Consider the following 22285-nt stretch of genomic DNA (forward strand, 5'->3'; position numbering starts at 1 on the left):
CTGGGACAACTCGGGGAAGGGTTGGCTCCTCCCTGGAGCTGCCATAGGTTTGGGGATGGCCCATCAGAGCATTTCTGACCCCCAGAGCCAGAGAAATACCTCTGGAGGGGACCTCTTTCCTAAAGCACGGGGAGGGACCCTCTCCTGCCTCCCAAAACACACCTCCAAGTTTCCTTGCGCTTCTCCTCGAGCCAGACGGGAAGGATCTCACCAATTACTCAGTGTCTGCAGGGAAACCCACGCGAGATGCGCAAGGACAGCTCTTGACACCACCCAAGATCACCCTGCCGGCCGGGGCTCGGGTGGGGCGGTGTCACCGGGGAAGTTCGACCCCGCAGACACGCGTGGCCGGCGCGGGGCCCCTCCCCGGGCTCGGTTCAGCCCCGACGGGGCGCGGTGACATCTGTAACCAACACGCCGGCTCCGGCAAAGGCAGGGCTGCTCGGCCAGGCGGAAAATTAACACTGACATTGAGTTTAATTAAACAAAACAACCAGGCTGCGAGCTGGAGCGGGGACGTGGCGGCAGCTGGAGGAGCCGGGCTGGGCGCGGTTTGGGAGCGGCACTCGCCACCAGCCCATCGGGATGAGCCCACTCGCCACCAGCCCATCGGGATGAGCTCACTCGCCACCAGTCCATCGGGATGGGCCCACTCGCCACGCTGGGCTCGTCTTCCCTGCTGACCAAGTCGTCCAGCTCCGGGAAATACCATTTCCCTGCCCGTTTTGCCCTTCTCTTTATAAAGAAAACCGCTCGGTGCGCAGCATAGAAGGGGAGCCCACGGGTGTCCCTGCCCCGGCGCGGAGCGGGAGGGGTGCCCGGGGGGCTGTGGGGCGGGGGGGACGCGAGAAGAGTTCCGGGGCTCAGATTTCGTTGAAGGGGATTTGGGGCGATGCTGCTCCGGCGAGTCTGGGCACCGGGAAAGACCGGCTTCCCCCGCCCGGTCCCAAATAAAAGAGATGAGAAGGGGCTGATCCGGGCAGGGAAAGCCCAGCAGATCATCTCCTGGCCAGCCTCTCCCTGCCGGGCACCAGTAGCACCAGTAGCACCGGTGGCACTTGCACTGGGAAGCGGAGCGCCGGGGAAGCTCTGCCAGACGGAGCTGCAGTTTTGTGCCGCACCGTACGGGAACCGCTCGGTTCTGCCTCTCTCACCGCAATTCCTGCACCGAAGGACTGAAAATAGAGTGCAGTCCCGCGCAAGCCGAGCAGGGAGCAGCCTCCTCCGGCTCCCGAGGCGTTTGACGCCGGGTGATTCCCACTGTTTCGGGCCGCCCCATGTCCCTCTGCCCCCCCCAGACCCCAAGAGCTCCCTCCAGCATCAAGGACTCCCCTTCTTCCATCCAGCCCGTTATGCCCGGGTCCTGGGTGATCCCTTTGCCGTCGGACTCCTCCTCCCAGTCTGTAGCTTTGAGGCTTATAGTCTGGTCATTTTATTTTCTTTTCTTTCAATTTTTTTTTTTTTTGGGGGGGGGGCGTGAAATGTCGGCTTTGAAGGATATTTGTAATAACATAACCAGCAAAATGAATGTCATATTTTTGCTCCAATGAATTGGATTTCCTGAAATATTATCTCCGTAATGATGCCTTTAGGCTCCTCTGGATTAGATAACTCTCCAACCACATCAAGAAGGCTAATTATTCCATAGCCACTTTCCCTGCATTCCCACATCTATTTTCTATATCTGTGTCTATCTATGTATATAGACACACGATATTCGCCCCAAATACCGGGGGCTGCCGCTCCGCAGGGACGCGCACCGGGAGGGGAAGGGAGGGCAGCGCCCTCGGGAGCCCCGTCGAGCAGCCGTGACGCCACCAACCCCGACCCCTCCCCAGCCAATCCGACTGCTCGTCGTCAGCCCGAGGTGACCAATGAGGGGCGAGAGGCGAGACCCCGGCGGGATCCCCTCGACGGCTCGAAGCACGTGTGGGGCGCTGCGGGACATCCCGAGCCCCGTGGGGACCCCCGGGACAGCATCGCTTGGCGTGGGGACGGGGTGGCACCCCCGGGACTGGGGAAACATGGAAGGAAAGAGGGGTGAGACAGCGCTGGGGAGGGGAGGGGCAGGGGGTGATTTGGTTGTGCTGCCCCCGCTGTCACGCGTGGGGAGGAGAGGAGGAGGGCAAAGTTCTCGCAGAAGTACGGAACAGCGCCTCAAATAAGAGGCAAAGGGTTGTCCAGACCCCACCGAAACCCCAGGGGAATGGGGTGAGGGCAAACCTGCCACTACCCACCCGCGGGAGGCCCACGAGTGGGTGCCTCCCCCCCTCCCCAGCCCCGCGAGGCTTTCTGTCCCGGCTCTTTGCTCGGGCCGGGGAGTTTGTACTTCGGGATTATTCATCTCCTGCAAGTTTTTTGTTAGGCGTCCCTGAAAGGCCTCAAAGGCTGGGAACACCATTCTAATTACGGGGAAGCACAGCTTATTTAGAAGATAAAAAGAGACTTGTAGTCTCATAACAGGTTCTTATATCCGTCAAATAAGGATCTCTAATGACGGGGTGAGAGCCAGTGAATGCCTAAAACAAACTAAAAAAAAGGAGCGAAAATAAAGCAGCCAGGGGCTTAAGATATATTAAATTACCCTGATTAGGAATTTAGGCCGTGGCTCGAGTCTGCTGGAGAGGCTGGCGAGGGGAGGGGGGGGACGGAAAGTGCTGCTATTCATTTCTGGGGAGAGGGGTCAGTAGGTCGGAGGAGTTCACAGGGCCTGGCTCTATTCTTATGCTAACAGAGAATACAAGCGCTGGCCTGGAAAATAGAAATGAATTTGCAATAATCCGAGCCCCTCTGTTTGCAAGGCGAGCGGCTCTATAGCTAATTGCAGCCCGGGCTCCCCCTCCTCATTGCGGACAGTTGTAACGATGCATGGGAGATTAGAGCCCGAGGGGCTGGGAGGGGTGGGGGGTTAAGCTGTCTGCCCACCCCCCCAACCCCCCCACCCCCCTTCCCTCTGCCCGACAGTGAAATATTCCGGGGCAGGCGCTAGTGTTTGGGCTGGCTCTGCTCGCAGGGAGCGGGGCCAGCCAACTTCTTGAACTTCCCTGGAGTCGCGCAAGGGAGCGCGGTGCGCAGGGAGGGGTGAAGGGGGGGGGGAGGGTGTCGGCTCTGCACAGCCCTGGGGCTGTCGGGGTTGGGAAGGGAGGGGGGGGAAGGCAGCGAAGGACCCAGAGAAGGGGGACCCCCATTGAGCTGCCTGTGACAAGCAGTAAATCGGGGAAGAATAGCGCATGGAAACGCGCCGTCGGGGCCGCTCGCCGGCCCTACAGCTGCCGCTCCGTCTCGCCGCCATCAAGCCCGGGCTCCCCGGCGGGATGCCCGTCTCCCACCCCGCACTCTGACGGCTCCCGCATCTGCACTCGAAGGCTCTCTCCCTTATTCGAGGGGTCCATCCCGCATCAGAGAAATCCCTCCTGCACCCACATTCGAAGGGTCCTTCTTACACCCGAGGGGTCTCTCCCGCACCCGAGGAATCCCTCCTGCACCTGAAGTGCCCCTTCCGCACTCGAGGGTCCTCTCACACACCCGAGGGGTCCCTCCTGCACTCGAAGGTTCTCCCTTGCACCAAGGGGTCCCTCCCAGACTCGAGGGGTCCCTCTCACACCCGAGGCGTCTCTCCCGCTCCCGAGGGTTCTCTCCTGCACTCGAGGGGTCCCTCCGCCCCCCCGCCCGGTCCCGCCTCGTCGGAGCTCGGCGGGCTCGGGGCCGCGCTTGGTTTCAGGACCCTGGACAGGGGCGGGGCCGCCGTCGGGGCGCGGCTCTGCGGGGTCCCCGCGCGTCCCCCAACCCCGTCCCGCAGCGCCAGTGGGGGGGTGGGGTGAAGGTCCCCGGACGGGCCCCATCCTGGACTCTCTTCCCCTTTTCCCTACACTACTAGGCTGGGATCAACCCCCGCACAGGCCGCCGAGCCCCCGTGCAGGAATGGGGCACGGTGTGACGGTGGGTTGGAGCCCACCCCAAGGCAAACGCACACTCCTGTGCGGGGAAACCGCGTATCGGGCACGAAAACGCAGCCGAGGAGCTGTTTTAATGAATCCTGAGGGTCTGTTTTAATGAATCCCGAGCGGCTCGGCCAGCTCGCGCCGGCATGCGGGGCTGCTCCCGCTGCTGCGGATGGCGGGGACGCTCCACCTTGCCCCGACGGCGAAACAGGGTGGCAAAGCCCCGCGGTCGCCTTGCCCGGCCCCACCGACGAAGAGCCGGCCCTGCTGCCAGAAATACAGCCCTCTTTCGTTAAGCACAACTTCCCCCTCGTCCTCCTCGCCTGCGGCTGCCCCGGAGCCTCTCCGGGCGAGGGTTGTGCCGAAGGCCGGCGGTACAAGGCGAGAGCAGCCCGGCACCCGGGATGGGCTCTGCGGAGCCGGGCCGAATCCTGCATCCCGCATAGCCCTTGCAATAATTGTGCCGAGAGCTGCAAACTTTGCCCTGCAGCCCAGGTCTGTCCCTGCCGTCCCGATCGGGGCCCCCGGCCGCCCGCAGGAACCGGGCACCGGGGGATGGAGAGCGGGGCCGGGGCCGCCCCGGTGGCCGCAGGTCTCAGGGTCTCCATAAATCGCTTTCTCTATCTCCCTGATTTTTCTCATTCGAGACTAAAAGTAAAAAGAATGATCGCCGTGAGCGGCACACGCCGGATAGATTCATCCCCGCTCGGCATTGTCCGTGCCACGGTGCTTCTCCCGGAGCCTTCACCCAACACTTTTGTCGTTTGAAAGGAGAGAACCTCGGATTTTTACCCAACGGGCTGTTCCGACGGGTTTTCTAAGTTAAAGAAAATTATATCTCAGGTACATTAACCACAAACACACACGCAAAAAAAAAAAAACACCCAAACCAAACCTACACACACCCCAAAAACATCAAACAACAAAACAACGGCGTTGCTAATTTTCAATCGTATATTGAGTTGCTGAGGAAATAGGCGGTGTTATTTGTAATAATAATCTATTAACTGGATTTGGGAGGAATTTTCAGCAGAAAAAAAAAATATTATGGGGCTGCTCTGTGAATTTTCGCTCTCCCGAGGAAACAACGGGGAAAATGATACGCTGTCTTTTAAAAATTGTTTTGGAAAACAAATTCGCCGGCGCTTTTTTCTCCTCTGTTTTGGGACGCGGAGATGAGACGCGTGCCATTTTATTTCTTAATGCTCGCCTGAGTTTGGGGTTCCTCTTCCCCAAAATAACGCCTGGTCCGGCCCCGTCACCCCTTCTCCGCCCTGTCCTTCCCGATCAGAAATAAACGGCCGAGGCGGAGAAAAGAGGGGGTTTTTTTGCTAGAATAAAAATCGGATGTATTTGCAGGGGGTTGGGAAATCGGGCTTATTAGCAAGAATAAAAATCGGGTTTATTTGCAAGACTAAAAAGCCGTTTTCCTTGCAAGAGCAGGACCTGTGGGAGGTGAAGGACGGCGGGCAATGCCGGGGCTCGGGCGGAGGCAGGGAAAAGGGGTGATTTCCCCCCTGGGTGCCCCCGAATTGGGGCTAGGGTTCATTGCCCAGCGGGTCCCCAGACTCCGGAGCTGCGGGGACACTGGGGACCAGCACCCAGCCCCGCACCCAGCCCGCACCCGGGGCTACCAGGGCGCTTTCCCTGCTCTTCGTATCCAAACAGAGATTTGGAGGAAGAGGGGAAGAAGGTGCCTGTGAAGTGCCCCCCACACCCGCAAAGGGTGGATTCCCCCCTCAAGGATGCTTTTTCCTCCCCTCGCGGCCCGTTGCAGACTGCTTCGCTCTCCTTTCTCGCAGGAACGGGAGAGCTGTTCTCCCTTCAACGAAAACCCGGTGGGGACACAGCAGACCCCCCCGCCGACCCCTCCGCACCCCACAGTGTCCGGAGGGGAGGGGATGCCCGGAGGGGTTGGGGTCCCCCCTCTTCATCTACGGGCGGTGGGCGGTGGCTTTGCCTCCCCTCCCCGGCCGGGGGTGTGGGACTCGCCCCGCAGCGAGATGCGCCTCACGGGGGTCCTGAGGGGGTGGGTTATATGCTGCTCCCCCTCCGCGTGAGTGTGCAAGGGCACAAACACGTCCCCTATATACACCCCCAGCTCGGACCCCCGCCGGCGTGGCACACCCCACCGAGTGGGCACAGGCGTGCGAGGAGGTGGGGGTGCGACACTCCAGTGTCCACACACGGACACCCCCGTGTCCCCACCCCCCCTCCCGTCTGCACCTCTGCCTGCACCTCCGCCTCCCTCCCCAGCTCCGGGGACCCCCCGAGCCCGGGTCACGCTCCCCCCTGCACCTCCCCTCCCCACACCCATCGGCTTTCTCGCCCCCTTTTCCCCACTCCATCCACCCCACGCGATCGAAGGCGGTGGCTGACAGGTTAAAAAGCTCCCCCTCTGCCCCGCTCTCTTCCCCTGCACGAAGTGAAAGAATACAGAAATAGGTAAAAGCACAGAAATAGCCCCAAAATAGCGCTGCCTGAGGTTTGGCTTTATTGATTCCTGCGTGTCCCAGGGCTGGACGAGCCGGGGCAGCCCCGGTGGATGCTCCGCGGGCCGAGGGGGCGATGGGGGGCGATGGGGGGCGATGGGGGGCTGTGGGGGGCTGTGAGGGTCCCGGGGAGCCGTAGGTGCCGCCGCCGGGGGACACCAGCAATGGCTGTTTGGGTGTTGCATTCAGGCACGCTGCAGTGCGCACACAGGCGGCCCCTCCCCCCTCCAATCTGCCTGTATGCTAATGACATGCAAAGCGACTCATTTGCATGTTTATCTCTGTCAATGGGCAAGCGTGGCGGGCGAGGTAATACGTTTCCCACCGTGGCACGGAGGCCTCCTTCTCTCCCTCCCCCCCCCCCAACCTCGCGCCCATCACCGTCCCCCCGGGCCGGGGAGGGCAGGGCGCCCCTCCGGCCCCACCGCCCAACCCTGGCACTACGGCAGGCACTGCCGCAAAATGGCTGCTGGGGGTCGGGGGGCCCTGCAAGCCCCCCCAGAGCCCATCTCTGCCCCCCCAGCAGCCCCCTCCTCTCTAACCCAGAGCCGGATTTTGTGCTCAAGCAGCCAATCGGGGGCTCGGCACCCTTCCCCCCTCCCTCCTTCTCCCCCACCATCCCTCCTTTTCTACCCTTCATCGCTCTTTTTTCACCCTACATTCTTCTTCCTCTCCCTCCATACTTTCTTCTTCCCCCTCATCTCTCCTTTTCCACCTTGCATTCCTCTTCTCCCCCTTTATCCTTTCTTCTCCCCTTCCATCCTTCTTTTTCCACCATCCATCCTCTCTTTCCCACCCTCCATCCTCCCTTTCCCACCCTCCATCATTTCTCCATCCCTCCCTCCTTTCTCCATCCCTCCTTTTCTACCCTTCATCTCTCTTGTTCCACCCTACGTTCCTCTTTCTCCACTTCTATCCCTTCTTTTCTCCCTTTATTCCTCCTTTTCTACCCTTCCTACCTCCTTCTCCACCCTCCATCCTTTCGTCACATTTCCTTCTCCCCTTCTTTCTTCTCTTTCATCCCTCCATCTCTCCTCCAACTATCTTTCTCCATCCCTTTTTCACCTCCATTCCTCCTTTTCCACCTTCCATCCCTCCTTGTCCTCTGCTTTATCCCACCTTCCCAAAGCTTAGAGCCAAATTCTCGCTGTTTCCACGCAGGGGGCGGGCGGTGGGGGAGATCCTGATTAACCAGGGAAAGAATCTCTTTCCACCTTTCCAGAGCTTCAGCTCTGCCCTGGCCTCTCAGACCCTGACGAATCGTGATCGTTGTGGGTCCGTCCTGGCCGCTGAGACCCCAACAACTCATGACGGCTGTGGGTCCCCCAGCACCGTGCGTAGCCCCGAGTGGGGGACCTGAAGGGGCTCAGCCCTCGGTTCCTCTGCTGGGGGAGGTGAAGGTGTCCACAGGCACCAGTGGGGAGAAGCAACAGTGCGCACATTCACACGTGTGGGCCCATAGGTGGGGCTGGCGCGGGTGAGGATTTCTTAAATAGCCTCAAACAAATAGAATTATAATAATAAAATAATAATATAATAAGAAAATAACGAAGCAGCCTCTCCCACCGCCCCAAGGTGCACCCACACCGCTGTTTTCAAACACACCCATTGGAACGCACGGCTCTGTTTTGGGGGAGTGAGATGGGGGAAGGGGAGCATTCCCAGCTGTCTGAGCGGAGATTCGGCGACCCCACGGCCCCCTCGGCGGAGTCAGGGCGCTGGGGACCCCCTTACGGGGTTTGGGGTCCGGGACAGCTGCGATGCGCGACAGCGCACCCGCTCCGTGCCATCCGCACACGTTTAGAACGCGTATATTGTGCTTTGGGCTGCAACCTGTGATGCCGCGGTACACCACAGCGTGCAGAGAGAGGCGCAGCGTGGCCCCTGCGGGCTGTCCAGAGCTGTCCCCAGGTTGTCCCGGGCTGTCCTGTGTCCACACGCCCCCGCAGCACCGCCCCGAGGCGCCGGTGAAGGGCGCCCGCCCCGCCGCGCAGCGCAGCGCAGCGCTCAGGATTCGGGGGAGCCCCTCCTGCCTCCCCACCCGCTTCTCCACCCCTTCCCCTCCCCTCTCAGCCTCTTATCCCCTCCGACACACACACACACACACACATACACACACCCCCCTACACCTTATTTTCCCCTTATCCTAAATCTTGCTCCCCTTCCCCAGGCGTTTTCGCTCCCTCCGTCCCTCGTTTCTATTTTTTCCCCTCCTCCACCCGAAACGGTCTTCGGAGAAATTAAAATCAGTCGTAAAACCCCAATCTGCCCCTCTGTGCCCGAGTCCTCTGGGCAGACGCGGCCCACATACCCTTCCCTGCCCCGACCAGTTTATCCCAGCACTGCCCAGCCAAAGATACTGGGAGGGGGTTTATTTGGGGCATCAGCCAGCACCTCCACATCAGTGCGGGGTGTATGGGGTGTATCAACCCCATCTATCGCACCCGGGGTGAGGGATGCTGCCCCCCGGGGGGACCCGTCCCGGGGCTGTGGGTCCCCAGGAGCCCCCCGACCGTCTCCCGGGTGGGTGTTCCCATCCCGAGGGGGGCGGAGAGAGGCAGGCTGGGCAGAGGCAGGTTTGGGAAAGGCCCCCTCCCCTGGCTTTCAGGCTGCCGCACCAGGCGGTGTCCCCCCTGCACCCCGGAGGACTGAGGAGGTGTTGGGGGGGCGTCCTGGGACTCTGCAAAGCCGCTTTTGTGAGACTCTCTGCAAAGACATCCCCAGTACCACCCCAAAAACTGCGGTGCCATTGAGCCCCGCAGCACAAGCGGCTCCCCCAAAAAAAGCAAAACGGGGAGAGGGATGTGGGTGTTGTCCCTTACCTGAGCTCTGCCCCGGGGGGGCCCCGCAGTGATCCCGCTCCTTTTCTCCCTCCGTGTCCCGCAGTAGAAACTTCCCGGGGCCGGGGGAGCCGGGCGGAGCCGGGGGGCAGAGCCGCACACCCCGGGCCGTGTTTATGTGTAGAAAGAAGGGTAATTTGAGTGCTTATACCAAGAACCGGGGTTGTTAAGTTAGCAGGCAGGCAGCTAAACGGTGCCAAGTGCGGGAGGGGGGGTGGGTGGGGGGTGTGCGGGGGGGGAGGCTGGGGGTGTGTAAGAAATAAAGAGCAATTGTCAGAGGCGAACAAAAGGCGGGGGATGGAAAGGAGCTGGGAATCCCGGGGCAGAGCCCCTCGGCGTGGACTTGAACTTGGGCTTTGACACCGTCTGCGAGGCGGAGAGTGGCTCTGGGAGTGGGTGACAACGGCCTCGGTGGAGGAGGGAGGGGGCATCACCCCCCCACCCCCCACCCCAAAACACACCCATTCTTGCAGTGGGGAGGGGAGAAGTTTGCTCCGGGATGCGAGCGATGCGGGGATAACCCAGCCGGGCTGAGCCCTGGCCGGCTCATCGCACGTCCCGGAGGGGGGCGGCGGGGGGACCCGTCGGGGCCAGACGGACGGGGGGGCCGCCCGGTTCTCACAGTCTGCGCCCGAGCCTGGATTCTCTGCACGTCCCGGCCGGTCCCCCCTTTGCTGCTATTCAGCACTTAATTGAACATTAATGGCAGCTGGGGATGAGGTCATTGGAGCCGGCTTTTCTCACACATTTTTCATGCAAATCCGCTAAACTCTAAACAAATTTGAATAAAACCCCCTTTGTGCGGGCCCTCCATGGTGTTTTTCCACGGGCTGCTCCGCCTGTCTCCGCACACTTCATCCGGGGCGGGGGGGGGGGGGCCGGCGGGGAGATGAGGGGGTGTGGGGGGGTCCCCGCCTGGACCTGGAGCGCCAGGCAGAGCCGTGTGTAACACCCAGAGAGGCTGTGTCCTCCGTGCGGCTCCCAAATCCAGACCCTCACTCAGCAGGATGGGCATTGCACAAGTGCCCTGCCTCCCTTTGCACCACCCTATGGTACTGGTTCCCAAAGTAAGATCCATGAGCAACACCAGTTCCCCCTGTAACACCTCGATAGCATCAGTCCACCCTCAGTAACATCAGCGCTCTGACAAATATCACTGATCCCCCACAGTAATACAGGCCCCTAAGTAGCATCAGTCCCCCCAGCAACCCTTCCAGTGCCACCAGTGCACTGGCACTCCTGGACTGGGCAATCAAGCTCCATTGCCAATCCGTAAGGTGGTTTTCGGGTGCTCACAGCCGCACAGGGTAATGGCACGCAGAGCCCCCGACCCCCTTCTCCGTGCCTCCGCAGCCCCCGCTCAACCCCATTAGCATCCCTGTGCTCCCGGCCCCCTGCCCAGCCTTGAACTTGGCCATGCCGGGCTGCGCTCCTTCTGCCTGCCTGGGCTCGCACAATGCCGGCCTTGACCCATTGTTTGCTTTTTTTGGGTTTCAGCTGGGAAAGCGGCCACCTCGCGCAGCCTGCCTCGAGCACGCCGGGAGCTGGGCACAATGGGGAACCCTGCTCTGCAGGCAGAAGGGCTCCAAATCATTTGAGAGACATATTCATTATATTCTTTCACGGGGGTCTGTTTGCATTGGGTTTAGCGGTTACTTCCCAGACAGGGTTCAGACCAAATAAAGATCATTTAGCAGCAAGGGATTCACTCGGGCTTTCAAGGAAATGTGCCTTATGCAGGGCACAGCACAGCCGAGCTGCTTGGCTCTCGGCTGCTCCCGCTTCCCTCTTGATTTTCCTGGGTTTATTTCGTGCCCGTTGCCTCCTCCATCCCGAGACTGCACCAAATCACACAGCTCACTTTTGCAAAACGGAGAGTTTTATTTTCAACAGTGCATGGGGTCGGGGGGGGGGGGATTTTAATGGGAGAGAATTACAGCCAGTACGTTTCTCTTACAGGAACAGAGAGGGTGCAATAAAACAGCGGCAGGGCTGCCTGGCCTGGACAGACTCGCAGTCCCTGGGCCCCCAGCACAGCACTGTCGGGACGGCTGCGCTCTTGCAGCTCCATGCACCCAGGGGTGAAGAGTAGCAAGGGGTGAGCTCTGCTCCGTGAGCAAAGCCCAGTGCTAAAAGCTCCCTTCAACCACCACACACACGGTATTTTGTCAAGTGAGATGGTGGCTTGCTCAAATCTCTCTGCCTAAGTACCGTGGTCCTGCTCTGGGGTATTTAGGGCACCAAAGACAACGTACAGGAGTGATGTGGGATGATCCCCTGGCTCCCTGTGTTGCCCTGGCTCCCTCCCCATGGCTGGATCAGTGTGATTTGAAGCAATGGAGAAACCCTCTGTGTTCATGAGCCGAAGCTGCCTCCTCTCTGGGGCAATCGGAGAAGCAGATCAGGATCCTTCTGGAGAAACCTGGTGATGTCAGACGGCAAGTCCAGGCAAGCAGTAGCCAACTGCAAGAAGGAGCTCATAAGCTTCAAAAGTCTCTTCTCCACACTCTAGGATCTAGGAAGGAAAAGAAAAAATGGAGCGGTTACGATCTCTGGCAGGGAAACAAACAGTCCAGCAGTGCTCAGCTGAGAACACACCAACTTGGCTCACTGATGGAGCGAAACTCCAGCACTCTTTCTCTCCTTACTACATATTTCTCCTGGCTCCGGGCCATTTCACCCCCTTCCCAACCTGGAAAACTTTGGTCCCTAAGATGCGGAGATCTCCCTGTGCCCGCCTCAATCCCCTACCTCTGCCTGCCCCGCACACTACTAGCCAGGGGAGGGCTTGCCGCTTGTCCTTCCTCCCTAGGCTTTGGGGCATGGGATTACTCTGCATGTCAGAGCCACTAAAGGCACAGCCCTCTGATGTTTTAATCTTCATGTTAACTTTCCCTGCCCTCCGCGCCCTTGCCTGGCTGGAGAAAGTGACACCGAGCCACCAAGCCGGAGCCAAGGCTGTGACGCTCAGCGAAAGTCCCTTTCTCAGCTATCCCCACACCTCCCAAGGTTTTCCCTGCACATCTTCTCCCATTTTACTGATTTTTATTTCTCTATTTCCTTTGCATTTTCCCTATGGTGAGCACAGATCCTCTAGCACAGCCTCCAAACCCAGTCCCATCCCTTTGCTCTGCTTATAAACTGTTAAACTGGAAGGAGTAAAGACTAATACAATTAATTCCTGAATACACTTGGATCCAGAGTGCAAAAGGAACCATCAGCTGGCTAATTTATTCTTTTTATTGCACCAAATTGTAATTTTATAAAAAATTGCAAATTTTATAAAATATTTGCAAGCCCATTTTAAGAGATAAATCTTCTGTGTGGCTCTCTAATGAGCCACCCTGGGAGTAGCCGGCATGTGATCTGCTGTAGGTCGCACCGCGACGTTCCCGGGCTGCGACTGGATGAACCACCGTAACTCTTTGAACTGTGCAAATACTCTACACTCTGGGGTCCAGGCTGCAATTTTCATGGGTATTTTTTCTCTCTCTTAAAAATAGATCTTCTGTAACCCCTTTATTGCAATATTCATAAAGCACTTGATGGAAATCCAAGGAAAATCCCCTCCCTTTTGCAACTTTGAAGCAAGCCTAAAACTTAAGAGAGGCAGAAGCCGGAGCCACCCCATGTGTGTTGGTTTTGGGGAGGACCACAGCCTGTCTCTGGAGAATTAGGATGCCGAGAAGACAGATCCCACACTGGCGCGCCTAGAGGAGACCTAGGCTGCAAGAGGCCAAGGCTCAGCACTGCTGTATCCTATGTGTCATTTGGAGGCTGGTGAGGATGTTGTTAGGAACAGCGGTACGTGTTTTCCCAGGCTCAGGAGAAGAGAAGGCTGAACCCTTGTGCTTGTCAGAGAAAACTTTTGCAGGGTAAGGACTTCTGCCCTGGGCTGCCCTCCGTCTGGACAGGCTCAGCTTGCTATGACGTACAGAGAAACTCATCTACGGTGCAGATAGAGGATGCTCATTGGGACGACACACCAACCCACACTGGAAATTATGCCCTGCCATTATTATGCCCATTTTAAGGGCATTGCACCTTCTGGCATTTGGTAACAGGGGGCAGGAGGGGCTAGAGTGACTCAACTGATTTGATGTGAGCCTCAGCAAAGCCCAAACCTCCTGCAAGCACTTTCTCTGTGGGCAGAGCTCAGTAGAGCACTGTGGGTGCCTGCAAAACCAGGGCTCCACCAGGACCCGATCCCAGCCCAGCGCTGCCCTCGATCCGCATGGTGAAGGCATTCTGCAAGGTAGCATGTGGATTCATTCTCTCTTTTTTTAAAAAACTATGCATAAATATTTGGCAAATTACAGTTCAGCCCCTGCCCCAGCGCTTGTTCCCATGCCTCCCTGTGCCCTTACAAAGCCAGCACTGAGGTTTATATGCTGACAAACTGCCCTGCCACAGCTATTCTGTGCGGTGGGAAGGGCAAAAAACCCCTCAAATAACGGCAAATGGATGCAGGACGCTCTGCCTAATCAGATTCCTATCCCCTATTGAGGCCAGGAAGGAGGGACCCCGCTCCTCCCCTGCCCTCAGCCCAGCCTCCGCTTCACCAGCTCACACGGAGAAACTTTCTGGACAATTTAATCTCGCCAGGGTGTTACTTAGAAAAACCTTTTTCACTGTCAATTTTCCCCCCCTCCTTTCCCCCCGCCCCCCCCCCTCGCTTTTTTTTTTCCTTTCCTCCCAGCCTTGATTGAATTTTGCAGGCCCCTGATATCTTTCTTTTTGTAGGGATGCACGCTGCTTATGCAAATACCAGCCTTTCATACCACCTCCCTGGCTCAAGCCCTCCAACCTGAATGTGACCAAAAGCTGTGCTGTCCCCTGCTAACTCCTTAGCACAATTACACCTCCATTCTGTTCCAGGGGCCTGGGGAGGGGGGGAATCATTTTAAACTAATAACACGTGCTGTTTGCTCTGGATAATTACAAGGGAGCTTCGGCTTCTAAGAGCAACGAAATATTCTGTTCAGCAGGGCAGGAGGGAGGCTCCGTGTTACGCCTACACTGCGAGTTTTATCTCCTGGAGGAGATGCTCGCATGGCCTCTGGAGACTCCCTCCATTTCGTGCTCGTCCTGTGCACCTGGACAAGCATTTACATTTCCTACCGAGGAACTTCTCAGCGCTTTGGGCTACAGTAGAGAGGAGAAGGCGGCTGACATTTTTCTTATCTCAAGTTACAATTTCCTGCAAGCATCAAGATAATAAAACATCGGCAATGGGCAAGCTGAGCAAAATGAATGCGTCGGCTGGCTCTCCCGTGGCAGCGCACAGAGGACCAGGGAGAAAGGACACCCGAGGGATGAGGCTGCTCCGCTGGCTCTCGTTTGCATCGTGGCCCTGCTGTTATTGTCCTCCTGCCTTGTCTGCTGGGGAAGTTTATGTGGAGGGCTTTTGCTGGGGCGAGGAGGAGGAGGGGAGTTTTCCCCAAAAGCACCCAGGAATCTGTCAAAAGAGGGACAGAAAAGAGAAGAAGAAGAAGAAGGGAGACAGAGAGTGGGAACGTCAAGGACCCCTGACTAATGAATAGCAAGTTTGCCCTTGAACCTCCCTGGGCTTTGCCATTCCCAGGCTCCAAACAAGGGCTGATGCATGCTTGGGCCCAGCTGCAGGGGGACCGGGCTATGGTTCATCTCAGACACTTTGACAGCCCGGGCCTTTTCCCCGCATAGCTCAGACTCGCCTAACTACTCCCCTGGCAACAGCTCAGTGCAGGAACCTGCACTGAGGCCCTGCCTGCTGCATACAGAAGCGTGAGGAGGAGGGGAGCCGCTGGGAGAAATTAGCTGGAGACTGGCTTAACCCATCAAATGCTGGGCAGGCGTCACCAGCCCCGGCACTCTTCGCTCAGTCCTTGGCTCGGTTGGCCAGGTGCTCACTGGCAAGCATCCATGGTGGAGCAGGAGAGGGGCAGTGGTGAGTTAGATGTACCGAGCCACTGCGTATCACAAATCCCATGACCTGCTACTTCACCAAGACCTAGTGCCTGGGACCTGGTGGGGCTGAAGGTCCTCATGGTGCCAAGGAGGTAGGAGGGAGTCAGCTGGAAAAGACCACTGGACACCAAGTGGGAAGGGCATGGTCACTCCCTGGTGCGGTGGGAACAGGGCATCTCTCCCTGCCATCCAAAACGAGGGCTCGAACTGGACAAGAGAGGCACAAACTTGCCACCGCCGCTCTTTCTGCATTGCAGATCAAAGGCAGGGGACAAGCTGGCCTTAGGGGTCTGCTTTGAATGGCTGGAGAAAACAGGCACAGCACCCAGCAGCTCCAAAGCGCGACCCAGAAACGTTCCCACATCCCAGACCCATATAAATCAAGGGGGAAAAGGCGGGGGGGGGTGCATCCCAGCCTCTGTTTTTACAGAGCATCTTTCATGTGCAGCCTCTGAGAGAGAGGGTTTTGCCGAGCTTGTTAAGGATGGCTCCTGCGCCAGGCAGAGAGGGGGACGCACCATATGGAGAGGAGAAAAAGAAAAGGGGACACTGAAAATGGAAAATTATGCAAAGCAGGAGGAGAGGCGCTGGGGGAAAGGGGGGAGGGAGGCAGCGAGGTGATGGGGGATGGGGAGAGAGTAGGCTGGGAAGGGAGACCTGACTTGGGGGACACCAGCAAGCTGGTACGGGGGCAGCAGGAGGGACTAAAGTTTCCCATGACCAGGTGCAGGACAGCTCTTGGCACCTTTGGGTGATGTCACCACGGAGCAGCTCTCCAGCCTGACCTTCCCCTAGCGGGTCTGGGCTGTGCCAGGGCGATGCCCAGCTGGACCACAGTGGATGCACCCTGCATCCAGAGCCGTGCAGGGCTGGGAGATGCAGCAAAACAGGGCCCATGGTGACCTACTTCAGAGGTGTCCTCAGGACCTCTGTCACTATGGCAATGAGGTTGCCAGCAAACATGATGTTTTTTTTGGTCGAGATTTTTGCTTTTAATCAATCACTAAAATTGGACTCATGTACTGAAGTGCTGAGGGCCTTGTAAGAAATAGCCCTGAACAACAGCAACAACAACAAGGGCCTGGATTGCCTTTCGGTTTCACCTGCCTGGGCAGTGATGGTGGGCACTTGGGTGGGTTAAAGAGAACCCGAACGCAGCTGCCAGCTTCCCTTCCTGTGCTGTGCGGGGATGCTGGGGATGCTGTGCAGGCAGGAAGGAAAATGAACATTCCAGTTCCTTTGTGTTATTGCCCACCTTGTGCTCCAGCTCCAGCGCCTGGCCTAATGTGGCATTTGGAGAAATGACTCAGTCCTTCCCAACCCAACTGTGAAGCTCCTTCTCAGTGTCTTGGGAACATTGGCCGTATCCCGACTGCTGGGATCAGCTCACTTTTGGGTAACTACACATGCTGGCACCATGACGAATGCTCCATCCCAAAGCCACCCTGTGCCTCCAGCTTGCAGGACTCTGTGTTCATGGGCCAGGACCTCCTTGCACATCCTCATCAGGTACCAGCCCCCTTCTCCAGCCCATTTTTCACCCCGACATGGAAAGCCATCCACTTGGCCCTCTAAATATCGCCAAGTTCAGTGATTGTTGTTATGTCTCCCCTGCTTGGTGTCCCCTCCGTCCTGTTCCCATCTCCCTCCATCTCTTCTCTTCATGGCTTTCATTCAGAGCAGCTGGTGCTTTTCCTTCACTCCCCTTGGCATCAACCAACACCCAGGAACACAAACTGTGCCTGGTTACCATCTTCCCTCCCTCTTGGCCCTGGCACAGCCTTTGCTTTCACAACCATCGCTACCACACTGCTCTCTTTTTCATCTCTTTCTCCCCCCGGTTGCATCAGGAAACCATTGCTCACTGCGTCCCAAATGGATCACTCCACTATTCCCTTCTACCATTCCTTATCTCTATTTATCATTGGTAAATTTCCTGTCAGCCCTCACAGTCGCCCTACACCCTCAAACCCACATTTCAGGCAGGTACGGGGCAGACTCACACAGTGTGAGTGTACAGAGATGGGCTGGTACATGGGCAGGCGTGGGACTGTGCTGCAGAGATGGGCATGCTTGCCCCAGCATATACGTGTTCCTGCCTGCACATGCCAACACCTACATGTTCCTGCCCACGTTCCTGCTGCTGAATCCGAGGCTGCAGGATCTCGAGGAGAGCTCTTGTTCTCCCTCAATGTACGTGTGTCATCTGTGCAACATGGCTGCAGGCTGGGATTTGGGTTGTTTGGTCTTACAGTCACTAGACAAAACTGACACTGTGTCCATCTTCTAGTTTCTTCAAGAGCTGTGCCCTGGACTAAGGCTACATGTGTTGGCCAGATCCTGGTAAAGCCCTGGAATAAGCTGTAGGCACTGAAGAGGATTCATCTAAGCAGCACACAAAGAAAAACAGCAAAAAATAAAGTTCACGGGGGCACAAGGAAAACACAGCTTCCACCCACAGAGCAGCTGTGTGAGGCTCCGGGGACAGGCAGGCAACGTGGGAGATATTTCAGAGTTTGCTCTCAAGATGATGCATTTGCAACCGCTTCCTCTCTGCAACTAGAGGAGGTAAACTGAGTTACCTGCCCTGCAGACACATGTTTTGATCCATGTACCTTCAGGCTGCTTTAAGGCTGGCAAGCCACTGTGGCAGAATGATGCTAAAATGAGACATGCCTACATAGGAGAGGAAGAAGATATGCCTCTTTCCTCGATATTCTGACACAGGTGAGCAACTGCCCCTCCACAACCAAATGCAGGCAAAGAAGCTGCTTGGTGTTGTCACTGCAAATCCCTACCTGCTAAAAACAGGTGGTGTGGAGCGGGGATGTGGGGTGCACAAGAGATTCAGGGTGTCCTTTGAATCAGGCTGGCCTCAGCTGCTGTGCTGGAAGCTGAACCATTTCCAAGGAGGATACAGCAAGAACAGTGAGTCCTGCTCAAGTGACGGTCCAAAGGATTGGCACTTTGTCCTGATTCAACCTTGCCCCAGATTCCCACCCCGGCGCGCATCCAGGTTTCTTTCTCCTTGACCTATCTCCATCAAAAGAAGTGTCATTACAAGTCTCCGCTCTAAGTTTCTAGTCTACAAATAGAAGCAAAGCAGCATCTGCTCCAGAGCTGAACATTTCCACTAAACCCTATTTTGATGCCTGCCCTGGTGAAAGAAACCTTTGGAGACTGTGCTCCTTGTATGAGATGTTAAATATTTCAGCCTCCAGCAAGAGAAGACATCGATACGATACTAAACTATACAATTGCTAGATGTCCCTGCATTCCCACCCTGGCTGCAGAGCTGCATCGTGACGGAGCACCTCCAGTAAACCTTCCTCTCGATGGGGAACAGGGAGCCAGCTGCCTCAAGCGCTGGGGCATGACGTGCTTGTCGGGCAGCAGAGCTGGCTCTGCCACCCCACATGGAGAAGCTGTGCCATGGGAGCTGCTAAAGAGCATTTCATTTCCAAACAGGGCCCTGGAGACCTCTTGTGTGAGGGGCTTGATGGAGCAAGCAGAGTGAGCGCAGAACAAGGAGACACAACCCCAGGCTAAAAGCAAGCCAGACCTCAGGCTTGATGGACCTTATTGCTCTACACCAGGGTTCAGACTGGCCTGTCTCCTTGAATCAATGCATCTCTCCTATGTCACCATCAATGGGGAAACGGTGGAAAAAATTAGGATTTTTTTTGCCTCCTTCTTCCCCCCATTTCCCTCCCCTAACTCCTTTTCCGCATCATAAGCAAAGTCCTAATAAAGCTCCCATCCCCACTGCCAGCCCTGCACCATGCTCCCAGCATAAAAGAGATGCAAAGCCACGCTTGGAATCTGATTCCCCGGCTTTAAACGCTGCTCTGCCAGCAAAGTGCGACTTGAAAGCTCCCCTGTCACAGTTACAAAGCTCCGAACAGCCCTTCCTCGGATAATCACGCTTATCTCCAGATTAAGAAAGAGAGACCTGCAGCTGAGGCTGGTCACATGGGCTGGGATGTGGGCAAATCTCTTTTAAACAATCCCCATATAGCTGTGACCTCCACCGCAGCCGAAATACACCGTTCCCTCGCCCCTCAGTCCCAGTGAAAAACCAGCTCTGGAGACATGACAGAACACGCGAGAGGAGGCAGCACTGGAGAGAGCGGAGGCAGGAAGGAAACGGGGAGAGGAGGGAGAAAGCGACGGAGAAGAGGAGGATGAGAAAGATGGAAGATGAAATAAGTAAAGGGAGGATGTGGGAGAGGAATAGGATGTGGTGGAGAGGGAGGAAGAGTTCATGGATGGAGGGGGAGGATGATGAAGGACAGGGAGGTCTCTGCTATTCTTCCTGCTGTGGATTAGTCGTCCCTGTACTGTCCCCAGATTAACTCTTCCCACTCTGTCCCCGGCTGGCAGCCTAGCTTGATTACGTGACTCCAGCTGTGCCAAGCAGCCTTGGCAAGGCGAGTGTGTTACCTACTTTGCTGCCACAGATTCATTAAGAGGCTTTGCTTGTGTGGGAATAGTCATCCCAATGGGGAAAGAAAGGGAAAAAAAAAAAGCCCTTCTGCAGATCAACCTGGTGAGAAGCTCTGACAAAGCGGTTTCCACAACCTTACCCAGAGCTTGGGAGCAGAATTCAGGAGAGGCAGGGATGTGCAAATAGGAGAGAAGGGCTTAGTGGTGGGAGACCAACTGGAAGTGGTCCCCAGCAAGGCCCCTGCTCAAGGATGAGGCATTGGCCAGGGAGGGAATTGCCAGCCCTCTGCTGATGCCTGGTTCTTCTTTGTGATTAAAGTGCACCTTGCATCTGCGTCAGGCATGGATGACACACTCACCCTGTGAGCAAATAAAAGGTCCGAGCCACTGCACAGTGATTCTTCCCAACGGTAGGTTCTCCTCTTACATTCATGTGTGATTAACACAATTACTTCACGATGGAGGAACCCAAATGGCTCTGAAATGGGCACAGATGCAGAGCACTGGGGCTGGACCTCTCTAAGGATGCACACGATCTGCTGGCATCGACTCAGGGTTTCCAGACAAGGGGCTTGGCCACTGACTGCAGCTTGCCAGGAGGGACCGCACTGCTGCCTCTCATTATTCACCCTGTGCAATTAGGCACCGCTGATAAGTCACATGAAATTGCCTTTGTTCTCCAACTAGATGACCTACGTTTCACGAGAATCCCTTTTTCCTGCACATTACTCGTGAGTTGCCCACTATACCTACTCCTGGAATGGCAGCAAGGATTTTGGGGCACTCTTTGGGCTGGCCTCCCTTGTAGATGCCTGTGTAGGTCGATGGGTACTGCCTGGCCTTGCTTGTCTTCCAGGACTTCTCTGAGCACAATGGAGAGCTGCTTCTCCCACAGCACATTCTGCCAGTGAAGTGTTAGTTCTCCGCACCAGTGGCTTTGCTGCTCCCTGGCTACTCTACCATCTCTCCCTGTCACCTCCCAGCTCCTCTCTCAGCAGTAGAGGAAAGCTCAGTGCAACTGCAGAGCCACTGGGGAAAAAGATATCAACTCAAATCCCACTGATGTCGATGGCCAACTTGCCTTGTTCATCATGACCTTACTTTTCTTCCCCAGGCAGCCCACCATGAGTCAACCTCATGCTCTGCTGCTCTGACCAAACCACCTCCCACTCAGGCTTCTTGCAGGACCACCACTGCACGATGGTGTCTGCTCCTGCTCCCCATCTCTTCACCACCAGCACTAGGAGCTCATCATGGAAGAGAAGGCAGAGTGGATGGGAGCCAGCAGGAAGCTAGGTGCTACCAAACTCCTCAGCAGACAAGCCTTGCTGCAGCAGACCTTCCTGAAACGATCTCCACATCAGAGCAGCTTTGTGCCTGCTCTTTCAGCGTGTGGTAGCTCCTCAGAAGCAGAGAGGAGCATGGGAAAAAAAGACATCTTGGCCCATTCTAGAGCTTCTTCTCGGTCTGCTCAGGAAATGTAGGTGAGCTCTTAAGTTTTGTTGATTTAAGGGAAAGGATGCAAAATTAATTTAAACAGGAAATTAATGATCCCTACATGTACAATGAATTCTTGTGTGAACCTACAGAATCCAGATGAATGGATGGATGGATGGATGGATGGATGGATGGACGGACAGACAATAACAGCACTCTAGGAATGACATTATGTGCTGGTCCATATGCTGGAGATGTAGACTTTTCTCCGCATTGGTAATTAATAACTCTATCCTGAGCAAATGTTGATAAATCCCTTATAGTGCACGTTATCTTCGCTTTTCCAACTCGTGTTCTGCACTTCTATTTGCTTATTTCCACTGCTCCACCCCTGGCACCCACAGGCTTCACTTCCCTCCCAGATTTTGTAACTGGTAGTCGATTTGACACCCTTTCTGGAGAAGCAGGCAGAGGTTTTGTTGCTGGGGCTTTGTGTGAGTGATCACATGTGTATGTGTATATACAAAGATGGATACAAATCCAATTGAAATAAACACCTTTTAAGGGACTTGAGAGAAAGAGACACAGGGCAGAGGAGAAGAAAGAGCCAACAGACCCTCAGCCAGGCAATCAGCAAAGATGAAGAGAAAGACCCAGTGAACCAAAAAAAAGCCACAGTTCTCTTTTAAACTCTCTACGATTTGCAAAGGAAGCAGCAGATCCCAACACTGGGAAGCCCAGCTCCACCAACGTACCAGAAGTCACAGCAACCCTCACCCCTTCTTCTCCCAGCTCCGCACAGCTCAATTACCCCAGGCTGCCAGGCTGCACTGAGCACTCCCCCGCCACCCCGCATCTCCCCCGCCACCGAGACAGCATTTGCCAATGGAAGGACTACAAATATATTCATTGGCACCTTATCAGACATGCATGCAAAACTAATTAACATGAGGAGACATGCAAGCTGCCACCCAGCCACAAATACACACCCACGAGCATGCACACACACACGCACGCATGCACAAGGCAACCCTTGTCTAGGGGGACATTCAAAAGGCTTTGTCACTAATTTAGGCATCTGTCTCAGTCTGGTCTGGTCCTCCTGGCTAGGCTGGAGTTGTGGTTTTTTTCCCACTCTGTTTGACAATGCTGAGAACATGCCCGGAGACCCCTCATTCAA

General features: G+C 56.3%; 1 long non-coding RNA gene across 1 annotated transcript in view; it reads right to left on the reverse strand.

Moving 5' to 3' along the window:
* Positions 1-11158: 11158 nt before the first annotated feature.
* The window catches only part of LOC128853368 (uncharacterized), a 39889-nt gene continuing 28762 nt past the window's right edge, over positions 11159-22285 (reverse strand). Inside the window, exon 4 of the long non-coding RNA XR_008451879.1 lies at positions 11159-11788. This is a non-coding gene — a long non-coding RNA (uncharacterized LOC128853368). The remainder of the gene's footprint in view (positions 11789-22285) is intronic.

Source organism: Cuculus canorus, chromosome 12 (genome assembly GCF_017976375.1).
Source record: "Cuculus canorus isolate bCucCan1 chromosome 12, bCucCan1.pri, whole genome shotgun sequence".
NCBI classification, from domain to species: Eukaryota; Metazoa; Chordata; class Aves; order Cuculiformes; family Cuculidae; genus Cuculus; species Cuculus canorus.